At 44.1% G+C, this 15,008-nt stretch overlaps 1 protein-coding gene across 12 annotated transcripts in view; it reads left to right on the top strand.

Annotated features, from left to right (window-relative positions):
• The window catches only part of STS (steroid sulfatase), a 209,823-nt gene that overhangs the window by 54,971 nt on the left and 139,844 nt on the right, over positions 1-15,008 (top strand). For 2 of the 12 annotated variants that reach the window (XR_014836017.1, XM_085008986.1), the window contains exon 1: positions 2,884-2,963. The exons of the other annotated variants lie outside the window; for them this stretch is intronic. The gene's annotated coding sequence lies outside the window, so the exon portion shown is untranslated. Of the gene's footprint in view, positions 1-2,883; positions 2,964-15,008 lie in introns of those variants that run through there. 12 annotated transcript variants of the gene reach the window in all.

Raw genomic sequence — 15,008 nt, forward strand, 5'->3', positions numbered from 1 at the left:
TCCACATGTCAGTGAAAGCATTTGATGTTGGTGTCTCATTGTATGGCTGACTTCACTTAGCATGATAGTTTCTAGGTCCATCCATGTTGCAAAAAATGCTGGTATTTCATTCTTTTTAATAGCTGAGTAATATTCCATTGTGTATATGTACCACATCTTCTGTCCTCTGTCGATAGACATTTAGGTTGTCTCCATGTCTTGGCTATTGCAAATAGTGCTGCAATGAACATTGGAGTATATGTGTCTTTGTGACTCGTGGTTTTCTCTGGGTAGATGCCCAGGAGTGGGACTGCTGGATCAAATGGTAGTTCTATGTTTAGTTTTCTGAGGAATCTCCATATTTCTTTCCACAGTGGTTGCACCAATTGACAATCCCTCCAACAGTGTACTAGTGTTCCCTTTTCTCCACACCCTCTCTAGCACTTAATGTTTGTAGAGTTTTTGATGATGGCCATTATGGCTGGTGTAAGGTGGTACCTCATAGTGGTTTTGATTTGCATTTCTCCAATGATGAGTGATGTTGAACAACCTTTCTGTGTTTCTCGGCCATCTGTATGTCTTCTTTGGAGAACTGTCTGTTTAGAAGGCAGATTCTTATTGAGGTGCATCCAGAGCTTGTCTGTGGTCATTCCTGTACCCTCTTCCTGATGTCCCCAGCTCCTGCTTTCTTTGACTCAAAACAGGGTTCACGGGGCAGTGGAATCACCCTGACAGTAGTTGAGGGTGTTGTTGCTGTGTTTATGGAAGCGGGGGTTCTGGTCCCACCTGGCATTTTGTGTTTGTCTCTGCACAGTTTGCTGCAGCAGGGTTAACTTAGGTTGACCTGAGATCCTGGATATCTATGCGTGAGAGCAGGAGTGGCCAAGCCCGTGTGGTTCCTTTGATAGGTACTGCTTGACTTCACAGTTAGACATACATGTCTAAAAACTGGATCCCTTTGCTGTACACTTGAAACTAACACAACATGGCCACTTAACTACCTCAATTTAGAAAAAGATAACATGGAGTCCCCGTTGTGGCTCCGTGGGTTAAAAACCCAACCTAGTATTGATGAGGATGTGGGTGCAATAGCTGGCCTTGCTCAGGGGTTAAGAATCAGACATGCCATGGCTGTGGTTAGGACAGCAGCTGCGGCTCCAATTCCACCCCCAGCCCCAGAACTTCTATATGCTGCAGGTGTGGCCCTAAAAAGGCCAAAAGAAGAAAAGAAAAAAGAAAACATAGGAAAAATACCTAAGGAGCAAGGCATTCCACTTATAAGAAGACAGCTACAGATGCAGCCTAGCCGGATACTTACTTTCCTGTCTCTGCACCTGTTGCAGTGAAGATGGAGGGTTCTGAACCGCATATGCAGTGCTTGGCTCCACTGTCCCTGGGGACACCCCCGGGGCTCCCCAGGCTGCTTCTGGGATCCTCCTCGGGCCTGGGGGGGATGGTCTGAGTGGATTGCACCCACTCCCAACAAAGCAGCCTTGATTTCCATTTCTGTTGGTCCTTCTTGGGGACAGCCGAGTTGTGACCTAAAACAGTGGCCCCAGCTGTCCTGTTTTCTAACCAAGGCCAGGAGTGAAGCTGAAGCTTGTTGGGTTATTTAGGTCGATTCGGGCCAGGTCTGCACATGGCCTCATCTGGCTCAGAGCCACGACTTCTTCCACAGCAGGGCTCTCAGGCCAGAGGGAGTCACAAGAACAGCAAAGGGTCTCGTGGACTGTCGTCCTGCAGGAAGTACATTTAGACACAAAGGCCTCTAATGTACAGAGACCCCAAGGCTCCTTGCGTTGGCATCTCAGCCGTCTTCTGTCTCTCCGTCTGCCTGGCACACCTTCAGCTCACACATTGGCCTCCTGGGGTCTGTCTGTACCTACCCATGCCCTTCCCACCCCCGCAGCCACGGGCGCCTTCTCAACATGCAGTGCAAGCCCTGTGCAAGCTTTGCAGTGGCGCTGCCTGGGAGGGAAGGTGGAATTCCGGAACCAGGGTAGAACGGGCCTCCACTGTAGGGCTTCTGTCACCATCCTGTCCCATAAACCCTTCTTGCATCCGGCTCACCCTTGCTTTCATGTCATCTTGCTGAAGCTCCCCCACCAGCCGGGTTCTTGCCCCCTTAACACCCCTCCCCCCAAGGCATCCTCACAGGCCCGTGGGTAGTGATGCCCACAGCAGGCTTCACGCACTCTGGCCCCCTTTACAATTTCACACTGCGTGAATGTCCTAGTCATCCAGTGTTGAGGATTTGAATCCTATTTGGATTTTTGTTTTTTAGCCACGTCTGCGGCATGCACAAGTTCCCAGGCCAGGGCTCAAACCCATGCCACAGCAGTGCCCTGAGCTTCTCCGTGACAATGCTGGGCCCATAACCCTAAGCTGCACCCCAAGAGGAATGCACATCCTTTCTGTTTTTGCAAATGCATTGCAAGCTCTGTAAATACAGGTATCATATAGTGCTCCCTATGGTACTCCAACAGGCAGGGTGCCTTGTAACTGTTTGGTAAATAAGTGTTGAATATATAATTGAAAAAAAAAAACCCTCTGTTGCATTGGGAGTTCCTTGGTGGCTTAACGGTTTCGTGATCCAGCATTGCCACTGCTGTGGTTCAGGTTGCTTTTGTGGCATGGGTCAAATCCCTGGCCCAGGAACTTCTGCATGCTGTGGGTGTGGCCAAAAAAATGTTATTTTCTGGATGTCAATCCATCAAGAAAGAAGGTTACATGCAAAAAAAAAAAAAAAAATTCAGCTTTCTGATAGGATTTGGCCTCTGATGTACAGACTATAAAGAATGGGCTGTACCTCTTATCTGGGATTTCTCAACCTTCCTCTTTGCCGAAGATGATGAAACCTCATGTTTGTGAAAGACTATCTCCTACTCACCTACCTGGGATTCCGGAGAGGAGCCCAAGCACCTGGTTCCTGGCACGCACAAGTGCTTTTTTCTGCATCAGCGGAAACAGAATTTTAAACTAAGGTAAATGAAGGCTCTGCTTTGTTCCACCGCGTGTGTTTTAATTACCTTGCTGACAGTTATGGAAAACGGTAGCAGTTGCTGGATCTATCCTGCGTGTGAGATGTTCTGTTGATTTTGATTTTTTTCCCTCGTTGGAGCTCATGTCAACCCTGCATTTTAGAAGCGAGTTGTATAGACAGAGTCTACTCTGTTGTTTCAAGTATAAAGTACCTCATTTGAAGTCCGTCTGGAAATAACACAACAGGTTATGTTTTCTTCGTGTGTCTGGATTAGATGTTGGAAGGCAGGAATAAAAAGTCTGTAATTAGATGGACTTTATAGGTTAGGGGTACCGTCTTCTAGTTTTAAAATGACTGGTTTGTGTCATGCTGTTTTAACCTGTACTCGTGTATTGCTTTAACCTGTACTCATTTCTTTCTTTGCATTTGTTAGAATCAGCTCTGGATTTGAAGACACAATGGAAATTTACCAATGCGTATTCTGTTTCCCTAATCCCCTGCATGCATAACATCAGACACAGGGTCTTCCTTGGAGTTGAAAAGTTTGATTCACTGTGCAGTAGTCTCTTTCATTTTTCCTTGTTGTTTGCAGAGTCCGAGGGATTTGCCGAGCATGTTTCCTTTTCTGTAATGTCTCATACCAGACTTGGGCAGTCAGGTGACTTATTCGTGGATTTTATTTATTACTAGAGTCCAATTACAGGGTGGGGGTTGATCAGCTGCAAAGCTGATGTCCGTGTACAGCCGTGAGTAGGTATGTTTTCCTCGGTTGTGGTTTTTGCTTTGAAAAATAAGCATCAAGGCCAGGTTGTTGGAGACAAAAACAAAAACACATGGACTCCAGAATACATTCTGCCTTTCAAGGACCATTTGATCTGCTAGAAATAGGCGATTGTCTCATGACACCCTCACCTTTTAAAGACATCACGGGGCAAATCCAAAGGGTAGGTTTGTTGAGCACGTGTGAGAATACTGGCCGTAATAGCCACCCCTAAAAGTCGTTTTGGTTTCCTATTTAGAAACTAGATATTCCAAGTATTAGCAAACTTTTTGAACATCAGTGATATGTTTTTAAATGAGTGGTCTTACGTTTATTTCAAATATTATTGTAAGTCCTCTTCATTAGGAATGGGAAGCATTGGTGTAATTCCCTGTCTCTCATAGTATAACTGGAGTGGGAGTTCCCACTGTGGCTCAGGGATAATGAACCCGACTAGGATCCATGAAGATGCGGGTTTGATCCCTGGCCTCACTCAGTGGGTTAAGGATCCTGCATTGCTGTGAGCTCTGGTGTAGGTCGCAGATGCGGCTTGGATCTGGCATGGCTGTGGCTGTGGTGCAGGCTGTCAGCTGCAGCTCCGATTCGACCCCTAGCCTGGGAACCCCCCATCTGCCGCAAGTGGGGCCCTAAAAACAAACAAACAAACATAATTGGAATTGGAATAATTGGAAAATATCACGTACGTAATATCGTTTTTGCTCTCATTGTTTCATACTGGAAAGCATTTAGTATCAGGTATGGTTTATTCCTCTTAAGAAAATGTTACATCTGCCTTGTAGGGAAACCTGAAATTCTAGATGGTAACCCTAGACTCTGAAATCGTGCCATCATCTGACCATGTCTGTGATGTAAAAAAGGATTCAGTCTAATATACAGCGTAGGTGAACCTTTCCACAGAAAGAAAATCGTGGACTTGCAGAATTGATGTGTGGTTGCCAAGGGGGAGGGGGAGGGAGGGGGGATGGATTGGGAGTTTGGGGTTCATGGAAGCAGACTATTGCCTTTGGAATGGATGAGCAATGAGATCCTGCTGTGTCGTGCTGGGAAGAATGTCTAGTCCTTGTGATGGAGCATGATCATGTGAGAAAAAAGAATGTATACATGTATGTGTAACTGGGTCACCATGCTGTACAGTAGAAAAAACAATAATATATTGGGGAAATAAAGAAAAAAAAAGCTGGTGGGGGGGGGGAAAGGAGGATTCAGCTTTCCCAGCCTTGTTCATGTAATTTCAAGAGGCAGGAGTGGAATGGAACGCCGCATCTGAAAAACAACAAAGTCAGTGCCTGGCTTCCTCTCCTGTCTCTGGATGTTTGTTGGGTCAAGTGGAAAAAGATGGGTGAGGGCCAGAGGGAGGAGACAGGATGCATTTTTTAAAATTTATTTTTTATTAGTGTTTAGTTGATACGCATTATTAAGTCAATTTCTGCTGAATAGCATGGTGACCCAATCATTCATCCATCCATCCATCCATCCACCTACCTACCTATCCTCTCTCTCTCTCTCTCTCTCTATCTATCGATATTTTTTTCTCATATTGTCTTCCATCCTGGTCTATCCCAAGAGACTGGATAGAGTTCCCTGTGCTGAACAGCAGGAGCTCATGGCTTATCCATTCTCGGTGTCATAGTTTGCTGCAATGTGTCTGTTTATTTAGTGATGGGACTGAGTCTGTAACAAACAAATGGGGAGCCTCGTGCAAGGGTCCCCTGCTCCAAGGCTGGTTCCGGGACCTCCCGTGGCTTCACACCCTCCACCAGCCGAAGTCCTAGTGGGCCACAAAGCCCAGCTCATGCCCTCTCCCCACGGCTCCGCCCCTCTTGGACTCATTTCCCCACGATTTTGCCCCCTTTCCCCTTATCACCCCATCCACACACGTCCCCCTCGTCCCCCCAAACCACACAGTGGAAGCTGTCATTGGATGTGTAGTGGCTGTACCGCTAGGGTTTGCATGAAGCCATGTGTAAAACTGGACAGTGGACACACACTTGCACACACACACACACACACACACACTTATACATGGTCACTTTGATCTGAGTCAACAGCAACGATATTCCTTCAAGAATGTCCTCAACATTGGAGTTCCCGGTGTGGCTCAGTGGAAACGAATCTGACTAGTATCCATGAGGTCGCAGGTTTGATCCCTGGCTTCACTCAATGGGTTAAGGATCCAGTGTTGCCCTGAGCTGTGGTGTAGGTTGCAGATGCGGCTTGGATCTTGTGGTGCTGTGACTCTGGTGTAGGCTGGCAGCTGTAGCTCTGATTGGACCTCTAGCCTGGAAACCTCCATTTGTCACAGATGGGGAAAAAAAAAAGAATCTTCTGAACATGAAAACCCAAACCAGTTTTTTGTGTTGTTTTTTTCCTTAGCCTCTCTCTCTCACACACACATACATAGATATCTATAGAGTGATAGTTATATAGGGATTTATATGATGATATATGATTATAATCATATAATATATAATTACAATTATATATAAACCATAGATACCTATATATAATGTAGATATATGGATATACCTCATGTATATATTTTTTAATGTATTTTGGTATGTATTTTTAGGTAGATAGATACACATGTTTTGCAGAGCTAGAGTTTGTGAGTCACCATGCTAACAACAGAGAAAGCTGTCATGCCCTTTCCTTGGACGAGTGATGTCACTGACTTCCTGTCTCCTTTCTGGCTGGGTTCTGGGAAGGATGGATGTCCTCTTACCGCATCCATAAGATGCTTCCCAGTGCATGCTTCTCCATCACAATGTACCCACAAGTGGTCAGCTCTTTGGGCTTTATGTGTATAGGGGGGGGGTCCTGCCTATGCCTGCTCTTCATGATATGGGTGTATATTTGGGGTGTCCCACCCTGCTTTGGGGACCTGCCTTGAAGGTTTGACACATAGCCATGCCTTGGGTCCGTGATGCAGGTGCCTGCCTTCCCATTACAAGTTCCGTGGACAAGGAAGTGATGATGTGACATGAGAACAGACAAGACTTTGAGATGCGGAATCTGAGCCCCCCCTCCCTCCCCCGGCTCCGGGGCTGCGAGCTGGGATGGAGCCCCGGAATCATGCCCCGCGCTGCCGCGGTGTGTACCTCCTCCGTGCAGATCTGGAGTGCTCTCAACTTGAAATAATCACTCTGCTTTCTATGTCTCTCCCGCTCTTCATCAGACACGTTGTGGGTCACTTTGCTCTTTCCAGCTCAAACGGACCCCAAAAAGAGGTTGGGGTAAAGAAATCCAGTTTTACTTGTTGGCAAGGGACCTGAAGGTGTGTCACATCCAGCGCCTAGACCTCTGTGCCTTTGCTGCTGCATCTTCAGATGCTGCACTGTGAAAATCAGAGCTGTCTTCCGGGAGGAAAAACGAGAGATTAGAAATTTGTGTTCATTCACTTCTCTGCCACGAGTATTTACTTACCACGTACCAAGGGCTTGTGCTAAAAGAATAAGGACTTTAAAAGATTTCTCTAAAAAGGAATCTTTTTCTCTCTGTGTCTATGACAAGGGCCAGCTGTACTGAACTTGTCAGAATGCTGTGATTTAAAAATCAGAGCTCATCAAATTGAAGTTCTCTAAATTACAGTCTTTCAGGCCCTACTGGAAGCTCAGGGTCTTTCTCTTTTATTTCCGTTCGTACCCATGATCCTATTTGAGTTTAGGGCATTTGACACTGTCTCCAGCAGCAACAGGACAGTATGATTAAATTGTACTTTGTAGGCTCTTCGTTTTTCTTTTGGCTGCAAATGTGGACGTTTCCAGGCTAGGGATCAAACCCGTCCCCTAGCAATGACCATGCAGGATCCTTAACTCACTGAGCCCCCCAGGGAACTCCAGGCTTTTATTTTCCTGTTGATAAAAATAAGTATGAGATTTGATAAATACAGGAAGGTATAAAGCTTCATGTAAAACCTACTGATAATTCTGTTCTGCCAGCACTAATGACAAAGTTTTATCATTCTTTCCACTTATGTATATGCATATCTAGTCACACAGACACAGAAAATATACATGTCCATATATAAATAGGAATTTCTTTTATTTACAAGCATGCTGCCTTGAATTCATGTCAGATTTTGCCTTTTCTACCCTAAAGGTATATCATGAATCTTTTCTTTTTCTTTCATTACTTTTTTTTTTTTTTTGGTCTTTTTAGGGCCGCACCTGCAGTATTTGAAGTTCCCAGGGTAGGGATTGAATAGGAGCTGCAGCTTCCAGCCTCCACCACAACCACAGCAACGCAGGATCCAAGCCACATCTGCGACCTACACCATAGCTTGTGGCAGCGCCAGGTCCTTAACCCACTGAGTGAGGCCAGGGTTCAAAGCCACATCCTCATGGATGCTAGTTGGGTTTGTTACCACTGAGCCATGGCAGGAACTCCCCTGAATGTATTCTTCATGACAAAACAGTCCTCAAGAATCAAGAATTTTAAGGGCTGTAGTTCCCATTGTGGCTCAGTGGATTAAGAACCCGACATAGTATCTGTGACGATGTGGGTTGGATCTCTGGCCTCTCTCAAGGGGTTGAGATCTGGCTTTGCTGTGGCTTTGGTGTAGGTTGGCAGCTGCAGCTCCATCCGATTTAACCCCTAGCCTGGGAACGTCCATTCTGCTGAAAGTGGGGCCCTAAAAAGAAAATAAAAACACAAAAACAACCAACCAACCAAGGATGCTTTGAAAAAAGTACCTTGAGAAGACAAAACAGAATTTTTGGAAATGCATTGATAGGTGAGAGAATTCAGCAGAATGCTGGGAATTTGAGGTTGAGGGCATCTCCAAGGAAAATGGAACAAAGGCACCAAGGGATTGATGATAGGATGGGGAAAATAGGAGAACTGGGCTATCAACCAGCAGGGGTCCAAAATCCAGCTAATAGACCTTCCAGAGGAAGAGAGAACGAGAGAGACCACATAGGGAATAAATCACTTCGCTGGTGACACGGGACACAGATTGAGAAGTAAAGCACACAGATCTCCATGGTGGACAGATGCTTGCCTGTCCAAAAGGATAAATGAAAATGGACCGTTTCATGGACTCTTAGGACACTGAGGGCAAAGAAAACATCCCAAGTACAATGGCTGCAAAATCGAGAGGCAAAATGATTTCTTTTTTCTGTCTTTTTTTAAGGGCCGCACCTGCAGCATATGGAGGTTCCCAGGCTAGGGGTCAAAACAGAGCTACAGCTGCCTGCCTCTGCCACAGCCACAGCCACAGCCAGATCCTTAACCCACTGAGCGAGGCCAGGAATCGAATCCGTGTCCCCATGGATACTGTTGAGCCATGATGGGAGCTCCTGAAATGATTTTTCCTTTCTTTTCTTTTCTTTTTTTTTTTTTTGGCTTTTATAACCTGCTTTTTCATTTATTTTTGTAATTTTTATCATAGTTGATTTGCAATGCTCTGTCAGTTTCTGCTGTACTGTAAAGTGACCCAGTTATACATATATATACATTCTTTTTCTCACATTATTCTCTGTCGTCTTCCATCACGAGAGACTGGATATAGTTCCCTGTGCTATACAGCAGGACCTCATTGCTTATCGACTCCAAATGCAATAATCCCAAACTCCCCATCCATCCCACCCCCTCCCCCTCTCTCTTGGCAACCACAAGTCTGTTCTTCATGTTTGTGAGTTTTTTTTTTTTTCCTATAAGCGGGTTCATTTGTGCCATATATTAGATTCCAGATGTAAATGATATCATATATCACTTCTGTGATAGCAAATGACACAAAAGACACAAATGTCTTTTTCTGACTTATTCCGCTTAGTATGAGAGTCTCCAGTTTCATCCGTGTTGCTGCAAATGGATTACCAAAGGATTTCTGAAGTAGAGATTTAAACCAGCCAAACCACAGGGACCAGAGCTGCACTGGCCCATGAACAGAGCCCACACTCACGTCTTGGGCCAAGCATTTGCAGTTCAGGCAGTTGGGTTCTGCTTCCACGGAACCTCCCACCTAGGGTGGGGAGAGAGCCTTCATGCCCAGCTGACCGCATTTCTGGCGGTTGTTGCTGGCTCATGAATAAGATCCCCACAGAATAACAACAGGATGGAAATAGCACCCTGAGATGGGGGGCTGCCAAGCATGATCAATAACACCTGCAAAAATTCAAGTCCCAGGCCTTCTCTTTTCTCACCATCAAATGATGATGGTGGTGGCAGGCCAGTCAAAATCATGCTCTCCTTCCAATGGGGTTCAATGGGAGCCGCAAAGCTCCTTCTGAGAGCTTGAGACTCATCTCTTCTTACTAGCTTAGCCTGGAGGATCATGTACTTGACCAATACTTTGATCAAGGGGTTCAAACTCTGGTGTCTCCTCTCCACTTATTGGTGCAGTCTGTCCAAGCCTGCCAGTGTTATCTGCAAGAACAGGCAATAGTTCTTCTCTTGAGAAGAATCTAGCGTTGAAAGCAAGAATCCCAAGGAGTTCAAGGGAAATCTATGATTAGCATCCGTGATCTTAGAACGGTAAAGGATATCATAAGGGGTTGGTTAGGAAAGAGAGGAAGGAGAGGGAAGAATAGTCAGCATCCTAATTAAAACATGTCAAGTGATGGAGTTCCCATCGTGGCCAGCGAAATGAATCCAACTAGTATCTGTGAGGATGCAGGTTCGATCCCTGGCCTCTCTCAGTGGGTGAAGGATCTGGCGTTGCTGTGAGCTGTGATATAGGTTGCATATGTGACTTGGATCCCACATTGCTGTGCCATAGGCTGTCAGCTGCAGCTCCAATTTGACCTCTAGCCTGGGAACTTCCATATGCCCCGAGTGCAGCCCTAAAACATACACACACACACACACACACACACAGAAAAGATGGCAAGTGATGAACAAGGAAACCATGATAAATTAGCATTAACATGAGAAAGGTTCAACCTCATTAGAGATTGAAAATTAAAATGAAATCCCAGGGAAAACACTCTTTGGGGGGTCTTTTATTTTTTATTACTTAATTTTATTACATTTACAGGTGTACAACAATCATCACAACCAAATTTTATAGCATTTCCATCCCAAACCCTAAGTGCATCCTCCTACCCCTCCAGCCTCTCTCCTTTGGAAACCATAAGGTTTTCAAAATCTGTGAGTCAGCATCTGTTCTGCAAAGAAGTTCGTTCTGTCCTTTTTTCAAATTCCACATGTCAATGAAAGCATTTGATGTTGGTGTCTCATTGTATGGCTGACTTCACTTAGCATGATAATTTCTAGGTCCATCCATGTTGCTAAAAATGCTGGTATTTCATTCCTTTTAATGGCTGAGTAATATTCCATTGTGTATATGTACCACATCTTCTGGATCCACTCCTCTGTCGATGGACATTTAGGTTGTTTCCATGTCTTGGCTATTGCAGATAGTGCTGCAATGAACATTGGAGTACATGTATCTTTGCGAGTCATGGTTTCCTCTGGATAGATGCCCAGGAGTGGGATTGCTGGATCAAATGGCAGTTCTATTTTGAGTTTTCTGAGGCATCTCCATACTGTTTTCCACAGTGGTTGCACCAATGTACAATCCCACCAGCAGTGTACTAGGGTTCCTTTTTCTCCACACCCTCTCCAGCACTTATTGTTTGTAGACTTTTGGATGATGGCCATTCTGGCTGGTGTGCCTCATAGTGGTTTTGATTTGCATTTCTCGAATAATGAGTGATGTTGAACATCTTTTCATGTGTTTTTTGGCCATCTGTGTGTCTTCTTTGTAGAATTGTCTGTTTAGATCTGCTCATTTTTTGATGGGGTTGTTTTTTTGGTATTGAGTGATAGGTGTTTATAAATTTTGGAGATGAATCCCTTGTCAGTCGATTCATTTACAAAGATTTTCTCCCATTCTGTGGGTTGTCTTTTTGTTTTGTTTAGGGTTTCCTTTGCTGTGCAGAAACTTTTAAGTTTAATTAAGCCCCATTTATTTTTGTTTTTACTGTAATTACTGTAAGAGGTGGTTCTGAGAAGATGTTGCTGTCGTTTATGTCAGAGAGTGTTTGGCCTATGTTTTCCTCTAAGAGTTTTATAGTATCTGGTCTTATATGTAGGTCTTTCATCCATTTGGAGTTGATTTTTGTGTATAGTGTTAGGGAGTATTCTAATTCCATTCTTTTCCATGTGGCTGTCCAGTTTTCCCAGCACCTCTTATTGAACAGGCTGTCTTTTCTCCATTGTATATTCTTGCCTCCTTTGTCCTAGATGAGTTGGCTGTAGGTGTGTGGGGTTTTTTTTTTTGTTGTTGTTGTTTTGTCTTTTTTTTAGCTATTTCTTGGGCCGCTGCCGCGGCATATGGAGGTTCCCAGGCTATGGGTTGAATCGGAGCCGTAGCCACCAGCCTACGCCAGAGCCACAGCAACGTGGGATCCGAGCTGCGTCTGCAACCTACACCACAGCTCACTGCAACGCCGGATCCTTAGCCCACTGAGCAAGGGCAGGGACCGAACCCGCAACCTCATGGTTCCTAGTCAGATTCGTTGACCACTGCACCACGACGGGAACTCCGGTGTGTGGGTTTAATTCTGGGCTTCCTATCCTGCTCCACTGATCTATGTTTCTATCTTTGTGCCAGCACCATACAGTTTTGATGACTATTGCTTTGTAGAATAGTCTAAAGTCTGGGAGCCTGATTCCTCCAGCTCCATTTTTTCTTTTTCAGGATGTCTTTGGCTATTCTGGGTCTGTTGTGCTTCCAAACAAACTTTATTTTGTTCAAATTCTGTGAAAAATGTCCTTGGTAATTTGATAGGGATTGCATTGAATCTGTAGATTCCCTTGGGTGGTATAGTCATTTTGATAATATTGACTCTTCCAATACGAGAGCATGGTATGTCTTTCCATCATTTTAACCTATCAGTTTGGCATATACAATGTCATGATGACACTGTATCTTCAAAACCAGGGACTCCTGATGGTGGGTTGTATTAATGCAAACTTGAACAGACTTACGGGAGCTTATGTGATGATGGAAACGGTCTCGACCGTAATGGGTGTTTGCGTTCTAGGAATTTATCCCGTGAAAATACCAAGACAACACATGCTGTTTATCAATATATTCCTACCAACGTTATTTAGAAATTTGTGAAGCCCGGAGAATTGGGGAAAGATTAAATAAATTGCATAGTGAAATATTATGCAGGCTTTAAAATTCAGAAACTCTCAATTTTTTAAAAAATAAATTGTATTGGAGTATAGTTGACTTAGTTGTTTCAGTTTGTACAGCAAAGTGATTTGGTTACGTATATACACATATTCCTTTTTAGCTTCTTTTTCCTTATAGGGGATTACACAGTATTGAATAGAGTTCCCTTATACAATAGGTCCTTGCTACCTATCTATTTTATAAAGAGTAGTTTGGATATTTCAATCCCACCTCCCTAATTTTCCCTTCCTCCAGGCTTTGGGTTGTTTTGGTTCTTTCATCCTTTTGCTTTCTGTTAGAGATTCCCTTCCAATGTACTCTGGCTCTTAGCTTCTGTTTCTAGTCAAAAAGCTCTGCAAAGCTCAATTAGAATCCTAACTCGTTGGTCCTGCTTGCTGGGTGGCTGACCGTCACAGCCGTGGCCTCAAGGGTTTGGTGTCTGTCGTCTGGGGCCATGAACATGCCACAGAGAGGATTTCTGTCCTGCAAAAAACCCTGGCCCCCCAGTACAAGGAGGTCCCTGGCTCTCTGGGGAAGAGTGGTTCACCTCAGCTCACGTCACGTCCTCCTTGACATGCACTCAGCTTTCATCCTCTGCTGCATGCTTCCCCCAACATGGAGTTGCCACTGTCCAGACAGCTGCAGAATGACCACACTCATCCTGCTCTTGTCTTCTCTCTCACCTGTCTTTGTCCTCGTGGGTGACGCGATTGTAGAGCTTTCTTCGTTGGAAGTGTGAGTGCTGCTGCGTGATGTAGGAGGGCATGGATGCATCCTGCGATGCCTCTGCTGTTTTGCCCTCAGAGCTCTCGCTGGCGATCAACCGCTCTGCAGAACAGTGACAGTCCTACTGTCTTGTTGGAGGAAAAAAATGGGCACTGAAGCCACTTTAGAAATCTCCCTGGAATCACACAAGGAACATGTTGGCATTGAGGCTGGACCTGGTCACTCTCCCTCCCTACTTCAAGTTTGCTAATTTAGGCTATGGTGTCCATTTGAGTCCTGTGACCTTGTCAATAGCCAAGCATTTTTAACTGATAAGGGTGGCTATTTCATATCTATATGAATATATATATTCTTTTCTCATATTACCTTCCGTTATGGGTCACTATGCTGTCCAGCAGAAATTGACAACACTATAAATCAACCATATCCTGATGAAAACATAGATTTAGAAAATCACTTCTTCTTTTTTTATTTTCTATTTTTTTATTATCACCATTGTGGTCAATACATTATTGTGGCTTTGATTTTCATTTTTCTAATAACTAATGATTGAGCATCTTACCACGTGCTTGTCCATTTTTATCTTCTTTGGAGGAATACCTATTCGAGCCTTTTCTCCATTTTTCAATTGGGTTGTATATCTTACTGTTCTTCAGTTGCAAATATTCTTTAAATGTTGTAGATACTAGACTCAGAAAATCACTATTTCAAATGTTTCCTTTCAATACTTGGATAAAAAGATCTCCTCCCATTTAGTCTTTTGGGATAGACCATGATAGAAGATAAAGGGAATGCATATGTGTATACACACACACACACACACACACACACACACACACACACACACACGCATGACTAGGGAACTTTGCTATCTATACAGTAGAGATTGACACTACAGTGTACGTCAACTGTACTTTAATTTTTTAAAATGAAAAAAAAAAACAGGAAAAAAACCGAACTTGTCCCATTTATCCATCATTAAAGCATTTCTTCTCCATTGCAATCATGGAACTATAGGATCCAACAGCATTAAGTAAGGACATTAAGGAAGGATGTCCTTGGGCTGAACAAAATATAAATTCTAAGCCGAAGGAGAAGCTAACCAAAGGGAGGCTGAGAAATGTTGCTGAGAATGGACTTATTTTCTATATCATACAGATGCAGTGGTTATCCGAGAAGATAATTCATTTGTTTGTGTTTGGCAAGCAAATTGATGTTCTTTACCCATAATCTATTTTCATTGCTTAAAATTTTTATTAAAAATGACACCTGTTCGCTCATGTAAAGGAGACACATGTTTAAGAGCTGCTGATTGATTTTTATGCCTCACTCAGGAGTTGCATTTTTATTTAGAAAAATCACAACCAGCACAACTGTTTTCGAATCACCTCTGTGTGCTTTTGTGACTTTGG

The sequence above is a fragment of the Sus scrofa genome, chromosome Y, assembly GCF_054392235.1.
Source record: "Sus scrofa isolate SSC_HxYL_T2T_F1_AM1 chromosome Y, Sscrofa_HxYL_maternal_Yorkshire_Landrace_v2.0, whole genome shotgun sequence".
Lineage (NCBI taxonomy): Eukaryota > Metazoa > Chordata > Mammalia > Artiodactyla > Suidae > Sus > Sus scrofa.